The 24976-nt window shown below is 54.0% G+C and overlaps 1 protein-coding gene across 1 annotated transcript in view; it reads left to right on the top strand.

Moving 5' to 3' along the window:
• Positions 1-5599: 5599 nt before the first annotated feature.
• The window catches only part of LOC148134625 (uncharacterized), a 54190-nt gene continuing 34813 nt past the window's right edge, over positions 5600-24976 (top strand). The window contains exon 1 of the mRNA XM_087985666.1: positions 5600-5748. The gene's annotated coding sequence lies outside the window, so the exon portion shown is untranslated. The remainder of the gene's footprint in view (positions 5749-24976) is intronic.

Below are 24976 nucleotides of genomic sequence, written 5' to 3'. Positions count from 1 at the left end.
CCTCTAGTTCCTGACCCCAGGGAAAAGTCTTTGTCTATTTACCCTATCCATGCCCCCTCATAATTTTGTAAACCTCTATAAGGTCACCCCTCGGCCTCTGACGCTCCAGGGAAAACAGCCCCAGCCTGTTCAGCCTCTCCCTGTAGCTCAAACCCTCCAACCCTGGCAACATCCTTGTAAATCTTTTCTGAACCCTTTTGAGTTTCACAACATCTTTCCGATAAGAAGGAGACCAGAATTGCACACAATATTCCAAGCAGTCGCTGTCCCTAATTTGTGTTCTCTCCCCAATTCTCAATCGATTTCCCCTTTAACTTTATGTCCCTCTCACTTGATCTCTCACCTTCTAACTCTCTATCCCTTTCTCTCTAACTCAGTCTCTGTCACACATTCTGCCTATCTCTCTATCTGTCCGTCTCATACTGTCTTTCTCAAACCAACTCTCCTCTGTGTCACGGGGGGGGGGGGGGGGGTGACACACAGAGAGATAGGGAGGGGGTGTAGGGGGCTGGAGGGGGTGACACACACAGAGATAGGGAGAGGGTGTAGGGGGCTGGAGGGGGGTGACACACAGAGAGATAGGGAGGGGGTGTAGGGGGCTGGAGGGGGTGACACACACACAGATAGGGAGGGGGTGTAGGGGGCTGGAGGGGGTGACACACACACAGATAGGGAGGGGGTGTAGGGGGCCGGAGGGGGTGACACACACAGAGATAGGGAGGGGGTGTAGGGGGCCGGAGGGGGTGACACACACAGAGATAGGGAGGGGGTGTAGGGGGCCGGAGGGGGTGACACACACACAGATAGGGAGGGGGTGTAGGGGGCCGGAGGGGGTGACACACACACAGATAGGGAGGGGGTGTAGGGGGCCGGAGGGGGTGACACACACAGAGATAGGGAGGGGGTGTAGGGGGCCGGAGGGGGACACACACACAGAGATAGTGAGGGGGTGTGGGGGCCTGGAGAGGGTGGCACACAGAGATAGGGAGGGACACACATAGAAATAGGGAGGAGGTGTAGGGGGCCGGAGGGGGGGACACACACAGAGATAGTGAGGGAGTGTGGGGGCCTGGAGAGGGTGGCACACAGAGATAGGGAGGGGGTGTAGGGGGCTGGAGGGTGGGACACACACAGAGATAGGGAGGGGATGTAGGGGGCCGGAGGGAGTGACACACACAGAGATAGGGAGGGGGTGTAGGGGGCTGGAGGGGGTGACATACACAGATAGGGAGGGGGTGTAGGGGGCTGGAGGGACACACACAGAGATAGGGAGGGGGTGTAGGGGGCTGGAGGGGGGTGACACACACAGAGATAGGGAGGGGGTGTAGGGGGCCGGAGGGAGTGACACACACAGAGATAGGGAGGGGGTGTAGGGGGCTGGAGAGGGTGACACACACAGATAGGGAGGGGGTGTAGGGGGCTGGAGGGACACACACAGAGATAGGGAGGGGATGTAGGGGGCCGGAGGGAGTGACACACACAGAGATAGGGAGGGGGTGTAGGGGGCTGGAGAGGGTGACACACACAGATAGGGAGGGGGTGTAGGGGGCTGGAGAGGGTGACACACACAGAGATAGGGAGGGGGTGTAGGGGGCTGGAGGGGGGTGACACACACAGAGATAGGGAGGGGGTGTAGGGGGCTGGAGGGTGGTGACACACACAGAGATAGGGAGGGGCTGTAGGGGGCTGGAGGGGGTGACACACACAGAGAGATAGGGAGGGGGTGTAGGGGGCTGGAGGGGGTGACACACACAGAGATAGGGAGGGGGTGGAGGGGCGGGAGGGGGTGACACACACAGAGATAGGGAGGGGGTCTAGGGGGGCTTGGAGGGGGTGACACACACAGAGATAGGGAGGCGGTGTAGGGGGCTGGAGGGGGTGACACACACAGAGATAGGGAGGGGGTGTAGGGGGCTGGAGGGGGTGACACACACAGAGATAGGGAGGGGGTGTAGGGGGCTGGAGGGGGTGACACACACAGAGATAGTGAGGGAGTGTGGGGGCCGGAGGGGGGTGACACACACAGAGATAGGGAGGGGGTGTAGGGGGCTGGAGGGGGGTGACACACACAGAGATAGGGAGGGGGTGTAGGGGGGCCGGAGGGGGTGACACACACAGAGATAGGGAGGGGGTGTAGGGGGCTGGAGGGGTGACACACAGAGATATTGAGGGAGTGTGGGGGCCTGGAGAGGGTGGCACACAGAGATAGGGAGGGGGTGTAGGGGGCTGGAGGGTGGGACACACACAGAGATAGGGAGGGGGTGTAGGGGGGCCGGAGGGGGTGACACACACAGAGATAGGGAGGGTGTGTAGGGGGCCGGAGGGGGTGACACACACAGAGATAGGGAGGGGGTGTAGGGGGCTGGAGGGGGTGACACACAGAGATAGGGAGGGGGTGTAGGGGGCTGGAGGGGGGTGACACACCCAGAGATAGGGAGGGGGTGTAGGGGCTGGAGGGTGGGACACACACAGAGATAGGGAGGGGGTGTAGGGGGCCGGAGCGGGTGACACACACAGAGATAGGGAGGGTGTGTAGGGGCCGGAGGGGGTGACACACACAGAGATAGGGAGGGGGTTGTAGGGGGCTGGAGGGGGTGACACACAGAGATAGGGAGGGAGTGTAGGGGGCTGGAGGGGGGTGACACACCCAGAGATAGGGAGGGGGTGTAGGGGGCTGGAGGGGGTGACACACACAGAGATAGGGAGGGGGTGTAGGGGGCTGAATGTCCCTCGCTCTGTGCTGAACTCTGTCGACCCTCCAGCAGATGGAGACGCTAGCTGCCTGGATTATTCAATCCATTTTAAGCCAGGAGCTGGGATTTTCCCTTCAATTCCCAAATCCCGTCTGGGCTGGCGGGGTGTGGGGATTGACGTTACCTCGTGGAGAGCAGGGGCAGGAGCTGGCCCTTCAGCCCGTCCAGCCTGCTACCGCAATCGTTGGGAGATCATCCAGCTGAGTCCCCTGTTCCCCGCTTCCAAATGCTCGCCGCTCCTACCCACAAACCCCCAAATACCCTTCGACCCCTTCTCCCCCTGGCCCTCCATGAACTGTAACCAAGTCTGCGTTGAATACCTTGGATACTTCAGCGCTGGACCTGTGTCTGAGGCAGGGAATCGCTCATGCTCACCCCCCCCCCCCCCCCCCCCCCCCCCTCCCCATTGTCAGGGATGTAGACATGTGTCCTGATTTCAGTCTTCAACCCTCTCTATTGGACTGTGGGCCATATCCGTCCCCGGTTCTGAAACCACACCGCACACCGAAAACGTCCTGCCCCCGTCTCGTCACGTTAGCGTTTTACAGGTTTCTCTGAGATTCTGCACCCCCTCCTCAGTTTGTGAGGGAGCGGGTGGCTGTGGGAGGGTCAGTGCTGAGGGAGTGGGTGCTGTGGGAGGGTCAGTGCTGAGGGAGCGGGTGGCTGTGGGAGGGTCAGTGCTGAGGGAGTGGGTGCTGTGGGAGGGTCAGTGCTGAGGGAGTGGGCACTGTGGGAGGGTCAGTGCTGAGGGAGTGGGTGCTGTGGGAGGGTCAGTGCTGAGGGAGTGGGTGCTGTGGGAGGGTCAGTGCTGAGGGAGTGGGCGCTGTGGGAGGGTCAGTGCTGAGGGAGTGGGTGCTGTGGGAGGGTCAGTGCTGAGGGAGTGGGTGCTGTGGGAGGGTCAGTGCTGAGGGAGTGGGTGCTGTGGGAGGGTCAGTGCTGAGGGAGTGGGCGCTGTGGGAGGGTCAGTGCTGAGGGAGTGGGTGCTGTGGGAGGGTCAGTGCTGAGGGAATTTGCACATTCTCCCCATGTCTGCATTGGTTTCCTCCAGATGCTTCGGTTTCCTAAAACATTTCAACGACGTGCAGGTTCGGGTGGGATTGGCCGTACTAAATTGTCCCCGTAGTGCCCAGGGATGTGCAGGTTAGGGTGGGATTGGCCATGCTAAATTGTCCCCGTAGTGCCCAGGGATGTGCAGGTTAGGGTCGGATTGGCCATTATAAATTGTCCCGTAGTGCCCAGGGATGTGCAGGTTCGGGTGGGATTGGCCGTGCTAAATTGTCCCGTAGTGCCCAGGGATGTGCAGGTTAGGGTGGGATTGGCCGTGCTAAATTGTCCCGTAGTGCCCAGGGATGTGCAGGTTAGGGTGGATAGGCCGTGCTAAATTGTCCCATAGTGCCCAGGGATGTGCAGGTTAGGGTGGGATTGGCCGTGCTAAATTGTCCCGTAGTGCCCAGGGATGTGCAGGTTAGGGTGGGATTGGCCGTGCTAAATTGTCCCGTAGTGCCCAGGGATGTGCAGGTTAGGGTGGATAGGCCGTGCTAAATTGTCCCATAGTGCCCAGGGACGTGCAGGTTATGGTGGGATTGGCCGTGCTAAATTGTCTCATAGTGCCCAGGGATGTGCAAGTTAGGGTGGGATTGGCCGTGCTAAATTGTCCCCATAGTGCCCAGGGATGTGCGGGTTAGGGTAGGATTGGCCATGCTAAATTGTCCCATAGTGCCCAGGGATGTGCAGGTTAGGGTGAATTGGCCGTGCTAAATTGTCCCTATAGTGCCCAGGGATGTGCAGGATAGGGTGAATTGGCCGTGCTAAATTGTCCCTATAGTGCCCAGGGATGTGCAGGTTAGGGTGGATTGGCCGTGCTAAATTGTCCCGTAGTGCCCAGGGATGTGCAGGTTAGGGTGGGATTGGCCGTGCTAAACTGTTCCGTAGTGCCCAGGGATGTGCAGGTTAGGGTGAATTGGCCGTGCTAAATTGTCCCTGTAGTGCCCAGGGATGTGCAGGTTAGGGTGGGATTGGCCGTGCTAAATTGTCCCATAGTGCCCAGGGATGTGCAGGTTAGGGTGGGATTGGCCGTGCTAAATTGTCCCGTAGTGCTCAAGGATGTGCAGGTTAGGGTGGGATTGGCCGTGCTAAATTGTCCCGTAGTGCCCAGGGATGTGCAGGTTAGGGTGGGATTGGCCGTACTAAATTGTCCCCGTCGTGCCCAGGGATGTGCAGGTTAGGGTGGGATTGGCCGTGCTAAATTGTCCCTGTAGTGCCCAGGAATGTGCAGGTTAGGGTGGGATCGGCCGTGCTAAATTGTCCCGTATTGCCCAGGGATGTGCAGGTTAGGGTGGGATTGGCCGTGCTAAATTGTCCCGTAGTGCTCAAGGATGTGCAGGTTAGGGTGGGATTGGCCGTGCTAAATTGTCCCGTAGTGCCCAGGGATGTGCAGGTTAGGGTGGGATTGGCCGTGCTAAATTGTCCCTGTAGTGCCCAGGAATGTGCAGGTTAGGGTGGGATCGGCCGTGCTAAATTGTCCCGTATTGCCCAGGGATGTGCAGGTTAGGGTGGGATTGGCCGTGCTAAATTGTCCCGTATTGCCCAGGGATGTGCAGGTTAGGGTGGGATTGGCCGTGCTAAATTGTCCCGTATTGCCCAGGGATGTGCAGGTTAGGGTGGATTAGTTGGGGGTAAATGTAGAGTAACAATGGTAAGGGGATGCGTGGGTTACTCTTTGGAGGGTCGGTGTGGGCTTGATGGGCCGAAGGGCCTGTTTGCACACTGCAGGGATTCTGTGATTTCAGTGACAAATGAGAGGGCCCCATCGCTTCCGGAAGTGGGAGGTGCTGGGGCCTGGAGATCATGGAAACAACAAGCACTGAACGGTGAGGCAGACAGGCGGAACCTAATCCGACCCACAGGCACAGGCACAGGGCACGTGTGCCCACACACACACACACACACACACAGACACACTTAGCCCAACCCCCACCACCCAGACACTCCACCGGTAAGTGAGCCATCTATTGCTAGTGGCAGACAGGAGCGTCTGGAGAGTCAGAAAGTTGTTTACTCTCTCTGTCTCTCTCTCTCTCTCTCTCTCTCTCCGTTTATGTCTCTGTCACTGTCTCTCTCGCTCTCTGAATCTCTCTTCCTTTCTGTCTCTCTCTCTCTCTCCGTTTATGTCTCTGTCACACTGTCTCTCTCACTCTCTGAATCTCTCTCTCTCTCTCTGTCTCTCTCTCTATCTATCTCTCTGTCACACTGTCTCTCTCGCTCTCTGAATCTCTCTCTCTCTCTGTCTCTCTCTCTCTCTATCTATCTCTCTGTCACTGTCGCTCTCGCTCTCTGAATCTCTCACTCTGTCTGTCTCTCTCTATCTATCTCTCTGTCACACTGTCTCTCTCGCTCTCTGAATCTCTCTTCCTCTCTGTATCTCTCTCTCTATCTCTATCTCTCTATCTATCTCTCTGTCACTCTGTCGCTCTCGCTCTCTGAATCTCTCTCCCTCTCTGTCTCTCTCTCTCTCTCTCTCTCTCTCTCTCTATCCCTCTGTCACTCTATCGCTCTTTCTCTCTGGTTTTCTCCCCTCTGTCTCTCTCTCTCTCTCTCTATCTATCTCTCTGTCGCTCTCGCTCTCTGAATCTCTCACTCTGTCTGTCTCTCTCTATCTATCTCTCTGTCACTCTGTCGCTCTCGCTCTCTGAATCTCTCTCCCTCTCTGTCTCGCTGTCTCTCTCTCCGTTTATGTCTGTCACTCTGTCTCTCTCGCTCTCTGAATCTCTCTTCCTTTCTGTCTCTCCCTCTCTATCTCTCTCACTCTCCGTTTATGTCTCTGTCACACTGTCTCTCTCACTCTCTGAATCTCTCTTCCTCTCTGTCTCTCTCTCTCTCTCTCTATCTATCTCTCTGTTACTTTGTCTTTCTCACTCTCTGAATCTCTCTTCCTCTCTGTCTCTCTCTCTATCTATCTCTCTGTCACTCTTTCTCTCTGGTTCTCTCCCCTCTGTCTCTCTCTCTCTCTCTCTCTCTCTCTCTCCCTCTCTCTCTATCTATCTCTCTGTCACTCTGTCGCTCTTTCTCTCTGGTTCTCTCCCCTCTGTCTCTCTCTCTCTCTCCCTCTCTCTCTATCTATCTCTCTGTCACTCTGTCGCTCTTTCTCTCTGGTTGTCTCCCCTCTGTCTCTCCCTGTCACTAGCTATCCCTTTCTCTTTCCGTACCTGCCTCTCTCTCTCTCTCTCACTCTCATTCTCTCTCTGACTCTCAGTCTGTATCTCTCTCTCGATGTGGTTTTCTCTCTCTCACACTGTTATACAGGTCTGTCTCTGTATAACACTGGGGTACAGTACTGGTGGGGACAGGTCTGTCCCTGTATAACACTGGGGTAAGTACTGGTGGGAACAGGTCTATCACTGTATAACACTGGGGTACAGTACTGGTGGGGACAGGTCTGTCACTGTATTACACTGGGGTAGAGTACTGGTGGGGGACAGGTCTGTCACTATATAACAGTGGGGTACAGTCCTGGTGGGGACAGGTCTGTCCCTGTATAACACTGGGGTACAGTACTGGTGAGGACAGGTCTGTCACTATATAACACTGGGGTACAGTCCTGGTGGGGACAGGTCTGTCCCTGTATAACACTGGGTACAGTACTGGTGGGGACAGGTCTGTCGCTGTATAACACTGGGTTACAGTACTGGTGGGGACAGGTCTGTCACTGTATAACACTGGGGTACAGTCCTGGTGGGGACAGGTCTGTCGCTGTATAACACTGGGGTACAGTCCTGGTGGGGACAGGTCTGTCTCTGTATAACACTGGGGTACAGTACTGGTGGGGACAGGTCTGTCGCTGTATAACACTGGGGTACAGTACTGGTGGGGACAGGTCTGTCACTGTATAACTCTGGGGTAGAGTACTGGTGGGGGACAGGTCTGTCACTGTATAACACTGGGGTACAGTACTGGTGGGGACAGGTCTGCCGCTGTATAACACTGGGTTACAGTACTGGTGGGGACAGGTCTGTCACTGTATAACACTGGGGTACAGTACTGGTGGGGACAGGTCTGTCACTGTATAACACTGGGGTACAGTACTGGTGGGGACAGGTCTGTCACTGTATAAAACTGGGGTACAGTACTGGTGGGGACAGGTCTGTCACTGTATAACACTGGGGCACAGTACTGGTGGGGACAGGTCTGAACCTGTATAACACTGGGGTACAGTACTGGTGGGGACATGTCTGTCCCTGTCTAACACTGGGGTACAGTACTGGTGGGGACAGGTCTGAATCTGTATAACACTGGGGTACAGTACTGGTGGGGACATGTCTGTCCCTGTCTAACACTGGGGTACAGTACTGGTGGGGACAGGTCTGTCTCTGTATACCAATGGGGTACAGTACTGGTGGGGACAGGTCTGTCACTGAATAACACTGGGGTACAGTCCTGGTGGGGACAGGTCTGTCACTGTATAACACTGGGATACAGTACTGGTGGGGACAGTTCTGCCACTATATAGCACTGGGCTACAGTCCTGGTGGGGACAGGTCTGTCTCTGTATAACACTGGGGTACAGTACCTGTGGGGACAGGTCTGTCACTGTATAACTCTGGGGTAGAGTACTGGTGGGGGACAGGTCTGTCTCTGTATACCACTGGGGTACAGTACTGGTGGGGACAGGTCTGAACCTGTATAACACTGGGGTACAGTACTGGTGGGGACATGTCTGTCCCTGTCTAACACTGGGGTACAGTACTGGTGGGGGACAGGTCTGTCACTGTATAACACTGGGGTACAGTACTGGTGGGGACAGGTCTGTCACTGTATAACACTGGGTTACAGTACTGGTGGGGACAGGTCTGTCACTGTATAACTCTGGGGTAGAGTACTGGTGGGGGACAGGTCTGTCACTATATAACACTGGGGTACAGTCCTGGTGGGGACAGGTCTGTCTCTGTATACCACTGGGGTACAGTACTGGTGGGGACAGGTCTGTCACTGAATAACACTGGGGTACAGTCCTGGTGGGGACAGGTCTGTCACTGTATAACACTGGGGTACAGTACTGGTGGGGACAGGTCTGTCCCTGTGTAACACTGGGGTACAGTACTGGTGGGGAAAGGTCTGTCCCTGTGTAACACTGGGGTACAGTCCTGGTGGGGACAGGTCTGTCACTGTATAACACTGGGGTACAGTACTGGTGGGGACAGGTCTGTCGCTGTATAACACTGGGTTACAGTACTGGTGGGGACAGGTCTGTCACTGTATAACACTGGGGTACAGTCTTGGTGGGGACAGGTCTGTCACTGTATAACACTGGGGTACAGTACTGGTGGGGACAGGTCTGTCGCTGTATAACACTGGGTTACAGTACTGGTGGGGACAGGTCTGTCACTGTATAACACTGGTGTACAGTCTTGGGGACAGGTCTGTCACTATATAACACTGGGGTACAGTCCTGGTGGGGACAGCTCTGTCTCTGTATAACACTGGGGTATAGTACTGGTGGGGACAGGTCTGTCCCTGTGTAACACTGGGGTACAGTACTGGTGGGGACAGGACTGCCAGTGTATAACATTGGGGTACAGTACTGGTGGGGACAGGTCTGTCACTGTATAACACTGGGGTAGAGTACTGGTTGGGACAGGTCTGTCACTGTAGAACACTGGGGTAGAGTACTGGTGGGGACAGGTCTGTCACTGTATAACACTGGGGTACAGTACTGGTGGGGACAGGTCTGTCACTGTATAACACTGGGGTACAGTACTGGTGGGGACAGGTCTGTCACTGTATAACACTGGGGTACAGTACTGGTGGGGACAGGTCTGTCTCTGTATAACACTAGGGTACAGTACTGGTGGGGACAGGTCTGTCTCTGTATAACACTGGGGTAGAGTACTGGTGGGGACAGGTCTGTCACTGTATAACACTGGGGTACAGTACTGGTGGGGACAGGTCTGTCTCTGTATAACACTAGGGTACAGTACTGGTGGGGACAGGTCTGTCTCTGTATAACACTGGGGTAGAGTACTGGTGGGGACAGGTCTGTCACTGTATAACACTGGGTTACAGTACTGGTGGGCAGAGGTCTGTCAGTGTATAACACTGGGGTACAGTACTGGTGGGGGACAGGTCTGTCACTATATAACACTGGGTTACAGTCCTGGTGGGAACAGGTCTGTCTCTGTATAACACTGGGGTACAGTACTGGTGGGGGACAGGTCTGTCACTGTATAACCCTGGGGTACAGTACTGGTAGGGACAGGTCTGTCCCTGTATAACACTGGGGTACAGTACTGGTGGGGACAGGTCTGTCCCTGTATAACACTGGGGAACAGTACTGGTGGGGACAGGTCTGTCACTGTATAACACTGGGGCACAGTACTGGTGGGGACAGGTCTGCCAGTGTATAACACTGGGCTACAGTACTGGTGGGGAAAGGTCTGTCCCTGTGTAACACTGGGGTACAGTACTGGTGGGGACAGGTCTGTCACTGGGTAACACTGTGGTGCAGCACTGGTGGGGACAGGTCTGCCAGTGTATAACACTGAGGTACAGTACTGGTGGGGACAGGTCTGTCACTGTATAACACTGGGGTAGAGTACTGGTTGGGACAGGTGTGTCACTGTATAACACTGGGGTAGAGTACTGGTGGGGACAGGTCTGTCACTGTATAACACTGGGGTACAGCACTGGTGGGGACAGGTCAGTCACTGTATAACACTGGGGTACAGTACTGGTGGGGACAGGTCTGTCACTGTATAACACTGGGGTACAGTACTGGTGGGGACAGGTCTGTCACTGTATAACACTGGGGTACAGTACTGGTGGAGACAGGTCTGTCACTGTATAACACTGGGGCACAGTACTGGTGGGGACAGGTCTGTGACTGTATAACACTAGGGTACAGTACTGGTGGGGATAGGTCTGTCTCTGTATAACACTGGGGTAGAGTACTGGTGGGGACAGGTCTGTCACTGTATAACACTCGGGAACAGTACTGGTGGGCAGAGGTCTGTCAGTGTATAACACTGGGGTAGAGTACTGGTGGGGGACAGGTCTGTCACTATATAACACTGGGGTACAGTCCTGGTGGGAACAGGTCTGTCTCTGTATAACACTGGGGTACAGTACTGGTGGGCGACAGGTCTGTCACTATATAAAACTGGGGTACAGTCCTGGTGGGGACAGGTCTGTCTCTGTATAACACTGGGGTACAGTACTGGTGGGGACAGGTCTGTCACTGTATAACACTGGGGTACAGTACTGGTGGGGACAGGTCTGTCCCTGAATAACACTGGGGTACAGTCCTGGTGGGGACAGGTCTGTCACTGTATAACATTGGGGTACAGTCCTGGTGGGGACAGGTCTGTCAATATATAACACTGGGGTACAGTACTGGTGGGGACAGGTCTGTCACTGTATAACAGTGGGGTACAGTACTGGTGGGGATAGGTCTGTCACTAAATAACACTGGGGTATAGTACTGGTGGGGACAGGTCTGTCACTGTATCACAGTGGGGTACAGTCCTGGTGGGGACAGGTCTGTCTCTGTATAACACTGGGGTATAGTACTGGTGGGGACAGGTCTGTCCCTGTGTAACACTGGGGTACAGTACTGGTGGGGAAAGGTCTGTCCCTGTGTAACACTGGGGTACAGTACTGGTGGGGACAGGTCTGTCACTGGGTAACACTGTTGTGCAGTACTGGTGGGGACAGGTCTGCCAGTATATAACACTGGGGTACAGTACTGGTGGGGACAGGTCTGTCACTGTGGAACACTGGGGTAGAGTACTGGTTGGGACAGGTCTGTCTCTGTATCACACTGGGGTACAGTACTGGTGGGGACAGGTCTGTCACTGTATAATGCTGGGATAGAGTACTGGTGGGGACAGGTCTGTCACTGTATAACACTGGGGTACAGTCCTGGTGGGGACAGGTCTGTCACTGTATAACACTGGGGAACAGTACTGGTGGGGACAGGTCTGTCACTGTATAACACTGGGGTACAGTACTGGTGGGGACAGGTCTGTCACTGTATAACACTGGGATAGAGTACTGGTGGGGACAGGTCTGTCACTGTATAACACTGGGGCACAGTACTGGTGGGGACAGGTCTGTGACTGTATAACACTAGGGTACAGTACTGGTTGGGATAGGTCTGTCTCTGTATAACACTGGGGTAGAGTACTGTTGGGGACAGGTCTGTCAGTGTATAACACTGGGTTACAGTACTGGTGGGCAGAGGTCTGTCACTGTATAACACTGGGGTACAGTACTGGTGGGGACAGGTCTGTCCCTGTATAACACTGGGGAACAGTACTGGTGGGGACAGGTCTGTCACTGTATAACACTGGGGCACAGTACTGGTGGGGACAGGTCTGTCCCTGTATAACACTGGGGTACAGTCCTGGTGGGGACAGGTCTGTCACTATATAACACTGGGGTACAGTCCTGGTGGGAACAGGTCTGTCTCTGTATAACACTGGGGTACAGTACTGGTGGGGGACTGGTCTGTCACTATATAACACTGGGGCACAGTACTGGTGGGGACAGGTCTGTCCCTGTATAACACTGGGGTACAGTCCTGGTGGGGACAGGTCTGTCACTATATAACACTGGGGTACAGTACTGGTGGGGAAAGGTCTGTCCCTGTGTAACACTGGGGTACAGTACTGGTGGGGACAGGTCTGTCACTGGGTAACACTGTTGTGCAGTACTGGTGGGGACAGGTCTGCCAGTATATAACACTGGGGTACAGTACTGGTGGGGACAGGTCTGTCACTGTGGAACACTGGGGTAGAGTACTGGTTGGGACAGGTCTGTCTCTGTATCACACTGGGGTACAGTACTGGTGGGGACAGGTCTGTTACTGTATAATGCTGGGATAGAGTACTGGTGGGGACAGGTCTGTCACTGTATAACACTGGGGTACAGTCCTGGTGGGGACAGGTCTGTCACTGTATAACACTGGGGAACAGTACTGGTGGGGACAGGTCTGTCACTGTATAACACTGGGGTACAGTACTGGTGGGGACAGGTCTGTCACTGTATAACACTGGGATAGAGTACTGGTGGGGACAGGTCTGTCCCTGTATAACACTGGGGCACAGTACTGGTGGGGACAGGTCTGTGACTGTATAACACTAGGGTACAGTACTGGTTGGGATAGGTCTGTCTCTGTATAACACTGGGGTACAGTCCTGGTGGGGACAGGTCTGTCACTATATAACACTGGGGTACAGTCCTGGTGGGAACAGGTCTGTCTCTGTATAACACTGGGGTACAGTACTGGTGGGGGACTGGTCTGTCACTATATAACACTGGGGTACAGTCCTGGTGGGGACAGGTCTGTCTCTGTATAACACTGGGGTACAGTACTGGTGGGGACAGGTCTGTCACTGTATAACACTGGGGTACAGTACTGGTGGGGGACAGGTCTGTCCCTGTATAACACTGGGGTACAGTCCTGGTGGGGACAGGTCTGTCACTGTATAACACTGGGGTACAGTACTGGTGGGGACAGGTCTGTCGCTGTATAACACTGGGTTACAGTACTGGTGGGGACAGGTCTGTCACTGTATAACACTGGGGTACAGTACTGGTGGGGACAGGTCTGTCACTGTATAACACTGGGGTACAGTACTGGTGGGGACAGGTCAGTCACTGTATAACACTGGGGTACAGTACTGGTGGGGACAGGTCTGTCACTGTATAACACTGGTGTACAGTCTTGGTGGGGACAGGTCTGTCACTGTATAACACTGGGGTACAGTACTGGTGGGGACAGGTCTGTCACTATATATAACACTGGGGTACAGTACTGGTGGGGACAGGTCTGTCACTGTATAACACTGGGGTACAGTACTGGTGGGGACAGGTCTGTCCCTGTATAACACTGGGGAACAGTACTGGTGGGGACAGGTCTGTCACTGTGTAACACTGGGGTACAGTAGTGGTGGGGACAGGTCTGTCCCTGTGTAACACTTGGGTACAGTACTAGTGGGGACAGGTCTGTCCCTGGGTAACAGTGGGCTACAGTACTGGTGGGGACAGGTCTGTCACTGTATAACACTGGGGTACAGTACTGGTGGGGACAGGTCTGTCCCTGTGTAACACTGGGCTACAGTACTGGTGGGGAAAGGTCTGTCCCTGTGTAACACTGGGGTACAGTACTGGTGGGGACAGGTCTGTCACTGGGTAACACTGTGGTGCAGTACTGGTGGGGACAGGTCTGCCAGTGTATAACACTGGGGTACAGTACTGGTGGGGACAGGTCTGTCCCTGTATAACACTGGGGTACAGTACTGGTGGGGACAGGTCTGTCACTGTATAACACTGGGGTACAGTACTGGTGGGGACAGGTCTGTCACTGTATAACACTGGGGCACAGTACTGGTGGGGACAGGTCAGTCACTGTATAACACTGGGGTACAGTACTGGTGGGGACAGATCTGTCACTGTATAACACTGGGACACAGTTCTGGTGGGGACAGGTCTGTGACTGTATAACACTAGGGTACAGTACTGGTGGGGGATAGGTCTGTCTCTGTATAACACTGGGGCACAGTACTGGTGGGGACAGGTCTGTCCCTGTGTAACACTGGGCTACAATACTGGTGGGGACAGGTCTGTCCCTGTGTAACACTGGGCTACAGTACTGGTGGGGACAGGTCTGTCCCTGTGTAACACTGGGCTACAGTACTGGTGGGGACAGGTCTGTCCCTGTGTAACACTGGGCTACAGTACTGGTGGGGACAGGTCTGTCCCTGTATAACACTGGGGCACAGTACTGGTGGGAACAGGTCTGTGACTGTATAACACTAGGGTACAGTACTGGTGGGGGATAGGTCTGTCTCTGTATAACACTGGGGCACAGTACTGGTGGGGACAGGTCTGTTCCTGTGTAACACTGGGCTACAGGTCTGGTTGGGACAGGTCTGTCACTGTAGAACACTGGGGTAGAGTACTGGTGGGGACAGGTCAGTCACTGTATAACACTGGGGTACAGTACTGGTGGGGACAGGTCTGTCACTGTATAACACTGGGGCACAGTACTGGTGGGGACAGGTCTGTCACTGTATAACACTGGGGTACAGTACTGGTGGGGACAGGTCTGTCCCTGTATAACACTGGGGCACAGTACTGGTGGGGACAGGTCTGTGACTGTATAACACTAGGGTACAGTACTGGTGGGGGATAGGTCTGTCTCTGTATAACACTCGGGAACAGTACTGGTGGGCAGAGGTCTGTCAGTGTATAACACTGGGGTAGAGTTCTGGTGGGGGACAGGTCTGTCACTATATAACACTGGGGTACAGTCCTGGTGGGGACAGGTCTGTCTCTGTATAACACTGGGGTACAGTACTGGTGGGGGACAGGTCTGTCCCTGTATAACACTGGGGTACAGTACTGGTGGGGACAGGTCTGTCACTGTATAACACTGGGGTACTGTACTGGTGGGGGACAGGTCTGTCCCTGTATAACACTGGGGTACAGTCCTGGTGGGGACAGGTCTGTCACTGTATAACACTGGGGTACAGTACTGGTGGGGACAGGTCTGTCGCTGTATAACACTGGGTTACAGTACTGGTGGGGACAGGTCTGTCACTGTATAACACTGGGGTACAGTCCTGGTGGGGACAGGTCTGTCACTGTATAACACTGGGGTACAGTACTGGTGGGGACAGGTCTGTCGCTGTATAACACTGGGTTACAGTACTGGTGGGGACAGGTCTGTCGCTGTATAACACTGGGTTACAGTACTGGTGGAGACAGGTCTGTCACTGTATAACACTGGGGTACAGTCCTGGTGGGGACAGGTCTGTCAATATATAACACTGGGGTACAGTACTGGTGGGGACAGGTCTGTCACTGTATAACAGTGGGGTACAGTACTGGTGGGGATAGGTCTGTCACTATATAACACTGGGGTATAGTACTAGTGGGGACAGGTCTGTCACTGTATAACAGTGGGGTACAGTCCTGGTGGGGACAGGTCTGTCTCTGTATAACACTGGGGTATAGTACTGGTGGGGACAGGTCTGTCCCTGTGTAACTCTGGGGTACAGTACTGGTGGGGAAATGTCTGTCCCTGTGTAACACTGGGGTACAGTACTGGTGGGGACAGGTCTGTCACTGGGTAACACTGTTGTGCAGTACTGGTGGGGACAGGTCTGCCAGTATATAACACTGGGGTACAGTACTGGTGGGGACAGGTCTGTCACTGTATAACACTGGGGTAGAGTACTGGTTGGGACAGGTCTGTCACTGTATAACACTGGGGTACAGTATTGGTGGGGACAGGTCTGTCACTGTATAACACTGGGGTGCAGTACTGGTGGGGACAGGTCTGTCACTGTATAACACTGGGGTACAGTACTGGTGGGGACAGGTCTGTCACTGTATAACACTGGGGTACAGTACTGGTGGGGACAGGTCTGTCACTGTATAACACTGGGGCACAGTACTGGTGGGGACAGGTCTGTCACTGTATAACACTGGTGTACAGTACTGGTGGGGATAGGTCTGTCTCTGTATAACACTGGGGTAGAGTACTGTTGGGGACAGGTCTGTCACTGTATAACACTGGGTTACAGTACTGGTGGGCAGAGGTCTGTCAGTGTATAACACTGGGGTACAGTACTGGTGGGGACAGGTCTGTCACTATATAACACTGGGGTACAGTCCTGGTGGGGACAGGTCTGTCTCTGTATAACACTGGGGTACAGTACTGGTGGGGACAGGTCTGTCACTGTGTAACACTGGGGTACAGTGCTGGTGGGGACAGGTCTGTCACTGTATAACACTGGGGAACAGTACTGGTTGGGACAGGTCTGTCACTGTATAACACTGGGGTACAGTACTGGTGGGGACAGATCTGTCACTGTATAACACTGGGGCACAGTACTGGTGGGGACAGGTCTGTCACTGTATAACACTGGGGGACAGTACTGGTGGGGACAGGTCTGTCAGTGTATAACACTGGGGTAGAGTACAGGTGGGGACAGGTCTGTCACTGTATAACACTGGGGTACCGTACTGGTGGGGACAGGCCTGTCACTGTGTAACACTGGTGTACAGTAGTGGTGGGGACAGGTCTGTCACTGTATAACACTGGGGTACAGTACAGGTGGGGACAGGTCTGTCTCTATAACACTGGGGTACAGTACTGGTGGGGACAGGTCTGTTCTGTATAACACTGGGGCACAGTACTGGTGGGGACAGGTCTGTCACTGTATAACACTAGGGGACAGTACTGGTGGGGACAGGTCTGTCACTGTATAACACTGGGGTAGAGTACTGGTGGGGACAGGTCTGTCACTGTATAACACTGGGGTACAGTACTGGTGGGGACAGGTCTGTCACTGTATAACACTGGGGTACAGTACTGGTGGGGACAGGTCTGTCACTGTATAACACTGGGGCACAGTACTGGTGGGGACAGGTCTGTCACTGTATAACACTGGGGTACAGTACTGGTGGGGACAGGTCTGTCACTGTGTAACACTGGGGTACAGTACTGGTGGGGACAGGTCTGTCACTGTATAACACTGGGGCACAGTACTGGTGGGGACAGGTCTGTCACTGTATAACACTGGTGTACAGTACTGGTGGGGACGGGTCTGTCTCTGTATAACACTGGGGTACAGTACTGGTGGGGACAGGTCTGTCACTGTATAACACTGGGGTACAGTACTGGTGGGGGACAGGTCTGTCACTGTATAACACTGGGGTACAGTACTGGTGGGGACAGGTCTGTCACTGTATAACACTGGGGCACAGTACTGGTGGGGACAGGTCTGTCACTGTATAACACTGGGGTACAGTACTGGTGGGGGACAGGTCTGTCACTTTATAACACTGGCGTACAGTCCTGGTGGGGACAGGTCTGTCTCTGTATAACACTGGGGTACAGTACTGGTGGGGACAGGTCTGTCACTGTATAACACTGGGGTACAGTAGTGGTGGGGACAGGTCTGTCCCTGTGTAACACTTGGGTACAGTACTAGTGGGGACAGGTCTGTCCCTGGGTAACAGTGGGGTACAGAACTTGTACAGAACAGTGGGGACAGGTCTGTTGCTGTATAACACTGGCGTACAGTACTGGTGGGGACAGGTCTGTCACTGTATAACACTGGGGTAGAGTACTGGTGGGGACAGGTCTGTCACTGGGTAACACTGTGGTGCAGTACTGGTGGGGACAGGTCTGCCAGTGTATAACACTGGGGTACAGTACTGGTGGGGATAGGTCTGTCACTGCATAACACTGGGGTAGAGTACCGGTTGGGACACGTCTGTCACTGTAGAACACTGGGGTAGAGTACTGGTGGGGACAGGTCTGTCACTGTATAACACTGGGGTACAGTACTGGTGGGGACAGGTCTGTCACTGTATAACACTGGGGCACAGTACTGGTGGGGACAGGTCTGTCACTGTATAACACTGCGGTACAGTACTGGTGGGGACAGGTCTGTCACTGTATAACACTGGGGCACAGTACTGGTGGGGACAGGTCTGTGACTGTATAACACTAGGGTACAGGACTGGTGGGGATAGGTCTGTCTCTGTATAACACTGGGGTAGAGTACTGGTGGGGACAGGTCTGTCACTGTATAACACTGGGTTACAGTACTGGTGGGCAGAGGTCTGTCAGTGTATAACACTGGGGTACAGTACTGGTGGGGACAGGTCTGTCACTGTATAACACTGGGGTAGAGTACTGGTGGGGACAGGTCTGTCACTGTATAACACTGGGTTACAGTACTGGTGGGCAGAGGTCTGTCACTGTATAACACTGGGGAACAGTACTGGTGGGGACGGGTCTGTCACTGTATAACACTGGGGTACAGTACTGGTGGGGGACAGGTCTGTCACTATATAACACTGGGGTACAGTCCTGGTGGGAACAGGTCTGTCTCTGTATAACACTGGGGTACAGTACTGGTGGGGACAGGTCTGTCACTGTATAACACTGGGGTACAGTACTGGTGGGGGACAGGTCTGTCACTTTATAACACTGGCGTACAGTCCTGGTGGGGACAGGTCTGTCTCTGTATAACACTGGGGTACAGTACTGATGGGGACAGGTCTGTCACTGTATAACACTGGGGTACCATAGTGGTGGGGACAGGTCTGTCCCTGTGTAACACTTGGGTACAGTACTAGTGGGGACAGGTCTGTCCCTGGGTAACAGTGGGGTACAGAACTTGTGGGGACAGGTCTGTTGCTGTATAACACTGGCGTACAGTACTGGTGGGGACAGGTCTGTCACTGTATAACACTGGGGTAGAGTACTGGTGGGGACAGGTCTGTCACTGTATAACACTGGGGTACAGTACTGGTGGGGACAGGTCTGCCAGTGTATAACACTGGGGTACAGTACTGGTGGGGACAGGTCTGTCACTGTATAACACTGGGGTAGAGTACTGGTTGGGACAGGTCTGTCACTGTAGAACACTGGGGTAGAGTACTGGTGGGGACAGGTCTGTCACTGTATAACACTGGGGTACAGTACTGGTGGGGACAGGTCAGTCACTGTATAACACTGGGGTACAGTACTGGTGGGGACAGGTCTGTCACTGTATAACACTGGGGTACAGTACTGGTGGGGACAGGTCTGTCACTGTATAACACTGGGGTACAGTACTGGTGGGGACAGGTCTGTCACTGTATAACACTGGGGCACAGTACTGGTGGGGACAGGTCTGTCACTGTATAACGCTAGGGTACAGGACTGGTGGGGATAGGTCTGTCTCTGTATAACACTGGGGTAGAGTACTGGTGGGGACAGGTCTGTCACTGTATAACACTGTGTTACAGTACTGGTGGGCAGAGGTCTGTCAGTGTATAACACTGGGGTACAGTACTGGTGGGGGACAGGTCTGTCACTATATAACACTGGGGTACAGTCCTGGTGGGAACAGGTCTGTCTCTGTATAACACTGGGGTACAGTACTGGTGGGGGACAGGTCTGTCACTAGACAACACTGGGGTACAGTCCTGGTGGGGATAGGTCTGTCTCTGTATAACACTGGGGTACAGTACTGGTGGGGACAGGTCTGTCACTGTATAACACTGGGTTACAGTACTGGTGGGGACAGGTCTGTCACTGTATAACACTGGGGTAGAGTAATGGTGGGGGACAGGTCTGTCACTTTATAACACTGGCGTACAGTCCTGGTGGGGACGGGTCTGTCTCTGTATAACACTGGGGTACAGTACTGGTGGGGACAGGTCTGTCACTGTATAACACTGGGGTACAGTACTGGTGGGGGACAGGTCTGTCACTGTATAACACTGGGGTACAGTACTGGTGGGGACAGGTCTGTCACTGTATAACACTGGGGCACAGTACTGGTGGGGACAGGTCTGTCACTGTATAACACTGGGGTACAGTACTGGTGGGGGACAGGTCTGTCACTTTATAACACTGGCGTACAGTCCTGGTGGGGACAGGTCTGTCTCTGTATAACACTGGGGTACAGTACTGGTGGGGACAGGTCTGTCACTGTATAACACTGGGGTACAGTACTGGTGGGGACAGGTCTGTCACTGTAGAACACTGGGGTACAGTACTGGTGGGGGACAGGTCTGTCACTGTATAACACTGGGGTACAGTACTGGTGGGGACAGGTCTGTCACTGTATAACACTGGGGTACAGTACTGGTGGGGACAGGTCTGTCACTGTATAACACTGGGGTACAGTACTGGTGGGGGACAGGTCTGTCACTTTATAACACTGGCGTACAGTCCTGGTGGGGACAGGTCTGTCTCTGTATAACACTGGGGTACAGTACTGGTGGGGACAGGTCTGTCTCTGTATAACACTGGGGTACAGTACTGGTGGGGACAGGTCTGTCTCTGTATAACACTGGGGTACAGTACTGGTGGGGACAGGTCTGTCCCTGTGTAACACTTGGGTACAGTACTAGTGGGGACAGGTCTGTCCCTGGGTAACAGTGGGGTACAGAACTTGTGGGGACAGGTCTGTTGCTGTATAACACTGGCGTACAGTACTGGTGGGGACAGGTCTGTCACTGTATAACACTGGGGTAGAGTACTGGTGGGGACAGGTCTGTCACTGGGTAACACTGTGGTGCAGTACTGGTGGGGACAGGTCTGCCAGTGTATAACACTGGGGTACAGTACTGGTGGGGATAGGTCTGTCACTGCATAACACTGGGGTAGAGTACTGGTGGGGACAGGTCTGTCACTGTATAACACTGGGGTACAGTACTGGTGGGGACAGGTCTGTCACTGTATAACACTGGGGTACAGTACTGGTGGGGACAGGTCTGTCACTGTATAACACTGGGGCACAGTACTGGTGGGGACAGGTCTGTCACTGTATAACACTGGGGTACAGTACTGGTGGGGACAGGTCTGTCACTGTATAACACTGGGGCACAGTACTGGTGGGGACAGGTCTGTCACTGTATAACACTGGGGTACAGTACTGGTGGGGACAGGTCTGTCACTGTATAACACTGGGGCACAGTACTGGTGGGGACAGGTCTGTGACTGTATAACACTAGGGTACAGGACTGGTGGGGATAGGTCTGTCTCTGTATAACACTGGGGTAGAGTACTGGTGGGGACAGGTCTGTCACTGTATAACACTGGGTTACAGTACTGGTGGGCAGAGGTCTGTCAGTGTATAACACTGGGGTACAGTACTGGTGGGGGACAGGTCTGTCACTATATAACACTGGGGTACAGTCCTGGTGGGAACAGGTCTGTCTCTGTATAACACTGGGGTACAGTACTGGTGGGGACAGGTCTGTCACTGTATAACACTGGGGTACAGTACTGGTGGGGGACAGGTCTGTCACTTTATAACACTGGCGTACAGTCCTGGTGGGGACAGGTCTGTCTCTGTATAACACTGGGGTACAGTACTGGTGGGGACAGGTCTGTCCCTGTATAACACTGGGGTACAGTAGTGGTGGGGACAGGTCTGTCCCTGTGTAACACTTGGGTACAGTACTAGTGGGGACAGGTCTGTCCCTGGGTAACAGTGGGGTACAGAACTTGTGGGGACAGGTCTGTTGCTGTATAACACTGGCGTACAGTACTGGTGGGGACAGGTCTGTCACTGTATAACACTGGGGTAGAGTACTGGTGGGGGACAGGTCTGTCACTGGGTAACACTGGGGTACAGTACTGGTGGGGACAGGTCTGCCAGTGTATAACACTGGGGTACAGTACTGGTGGGGACAGGTCTGTCACTGTATAACACTGGGGTAGAGTACTGGTTGGGACAGGTCTGTCACTGTAGAACACTGGGGTAGAGTACTGGTGGGGACAGGTCTGTCACTGTATAACACTGGGGTACAGTACTGGTGGGGACAGGTCTGTCACTGTATAACACTGGGGTACAGTACTGGTGGGGACAGGTCAGTCACTGTATAACACTGGGGTACAGTACTGGTGGGGACAGGTCTGTCACTGTATAACACTGGGGTACAGTACTGGTGGGGACAGGTCTGTCACTGTATAACACTGGGGTACAGTACTGGTGGGGACAGGTCTGTCACTGTATAACACTGGGGTACAGTACTGATGGGGACAGGTCTGTCACTGTATAACACTGGGGTACAGTACTGGTGGGGACAGGTCTGTCACTGTATAACACTGGGGCACAGTACTGGTGGGGACAGGTCTGTGACTGTATAACACTAGGGTACAGGACTGGTGGGGATAGGTCTGTCTCTGTATAACACTGGGGTAGAGTACTGGTGGGGACAGGTCTGTCACTGTATAACACTGGGTTACAGTACTGGTGGGCAGAGGTCTGTCAGTGTATAACACTGGGGTACAGTACTGGTGGGGGACAGGTCTGTCTCTGTATAACACTGGGGTACAGTACTGGTGGGGGACAGGTCTGTCACTATATAACACTGGGGTACAGTCCTGGTGGGAACAGGTCCGTCTCTGTATAACACTGGGGTACAGTACTGGTGGGGGACAGGTCTGTCACTATATAACACTGGGGTACAGTCCTGGTGGGGATAGGTCTGTCTCTGTATAACACTGGGGTACAGTACTGGTGGGGACAGGTCTGTCACTGTATAACACTGGGTTACAGTACTGGTGGGGACAGGTCTGTCACTGTATAACACTGGGGTAGAGTAATGGTGGGGGACAGGTCTGTCACTTTATAAGACTGGCGTACAGTACTGGTGGGGACAGGTCTGTCACTGTATAACACTGGGGTAGAGTAATGGTGGGGGACAGGTCTGTCACTTTATAACACTGGCGTACAGTCCTGGTGGGGACAGGTCTGTCTCTGTATAACACTGGGGTACAGTACTGGTGGGGACAGGTCTGTCACTGTATAACACTGGGATACAGTAGTGGTGGGGACAGGTCTGTCCCTGTATAACACTGGGTAGAGTACTGGTGGGGACAGGTCTGTCACTGTATAACACTGGGGCACAGTACTGGTGGGGACAGGTCTGTCACTGTATAACACTGGGGAACAGTACTGGTGGGGACAGGTCTGTCACTGTATAACAGTGAGGTACAGTACTGGTGGGGACAGGTCTGTCACTGTATAACACTAGGGTACAGTACTGGTGGGGATAGGTCTGTTACTGTATAACTCTGGGGTACAGTACTGGTGGGGACAGGTCTGTCAGTGTATAACACTGGGGCACAGTACTGGTGGGGATAGGTCTGTTACTGTATAACTCTGGGGTGGAGTACTGGTGGGGACAGGTCTGTCTCTGTATAAACTGGGGTACAGTACTGGTGGGGACAGGTCTGTCACTGTATAACACTGGGGTGCAGTACTGGTGGGCAGAGGTCTGTCCCTGTATAACACTGGGGAACAGTACTGGTGGGGACAGGTCTGTCTCTATAACACTGGGGTACAGTACTGGTGGGGGACAGGTCTGTCACTGTATAACACTGGGGTACAGTATTGGTGGGGACAGGTCTGTCACTGTATAACACTGGGGTACAGTACTGGTGGGGACAGGTCTGTCACTGTATAACACTGTGGGACAGTACTGGTGGGGACAGGTCTGTCACTGAATAACACTGGGGCACAGTACTGGTGGGGGCAGGTCTGTCACTGGATAACACTGGGGTACAGTACTGGTGGGGACAGGTGTGTCACTGTATAACACTGGGGTAGAGTACTGGTGGGGACAGGTCTGTCACTGTATAACACTGGCGTACAGTCCTGGTGGGGACAGGTCTGTCTCTGTATAACACTGGGGTACAGTACTGGTGGGGACAGGTCTGTCTCTGTATAACACTGGGGTACAGTAGTGGTGGGGACAGGTCTGTCCCTGTGTAACACTTGGGTACAGTACTAGTGGGGACAGGTCTGTCCCTGTGTAACAGTGGGGTACAGAACTTGTGGGGACAGGTCTGTTGCTGTATAACATTGGGGTAGAGTACTGGTGGGGATAGGTCTGTCCCTGTATAACACTGGGGTACAGTACTGGTGGGGACAGGTCTGTTACTGTATAACACTGGGGTACAGTACTGGTGGGGACAGGTCTGTCACTGTATAACACTGGGGAACAGTACTGGTGGGGACAGGTCTGTCCCTGTATAACACTGGGGTACAGTACTGGTGGGGACAGGTCTGTCCCTGTATAACACTGGGGTACAGTACTGGTGGGGACAGGTCTGTCACTGTATAACACTGGGGTACAGTACTGGTGGGGACAGGTCTGTCCCTGTATAACACTGGGGTACAGTACTGGTGGGGACAGGTCTGTCACTGTATAACACTGGGGAACAGTACTGGTGGGGACAGGTCTGTCCCTGTATAACACTGGGATACAGTACTGGTGGGGGACAGGTCTGTCACTGGATAACACTGGGGAACAGTACTGGTGGGGACAGGTCTGTCACTGTATAACACTGGGGTACAGTACTGGTGGGGACAGGTCTGTCACTGTATAACACTGGGGTAGAGTACTGGTGGGGATAGGTCTGTCCCTGTATAACACTGGGGTACAGTACTGGTGGGGACAGGTCTGTCCCTGTATAACACTGGGGTACAGTACTGGTGGGGACAGGTCTGTCCCTGTATAACACTGGGGTACAGTACTGGTGGGGACAGGTCTGTCCCTGTGTAACACTGGGGTACAGTACTGGTGGGGACAGGTCTGTCACTGTATAACACTGGGGTACAGTACTGGTGGGGACAGGTCTGTCCCTGTATAACACTGGGGTACAGTACTGGTGGGGACAGGTCTGTCCCTGTATAACA

Source organism: Chiloscyllium plagiosum, unplaced genomic scaffold (genome assembly GCF_037043375.1).
Source record: "Chiloscyllium plagiosum isolate Xiang-an unplaced genomic scaffold, Cpla_swu_hap1 HiC_scaffold_53Y, whole genome shotgun sequence".
Lineage (NCBI taxonomy): Eukaryota > Metazoa > Chordata > Chondrichthyes > Orectolobiformes > Hemiscylliidae > Chiloscyllium > Chiloscyllium plagiosum.
Note: the sequence above shows the minus strand (reverse complement) of the source record. Positions and strands in the feature narration are given on the sequence as shown.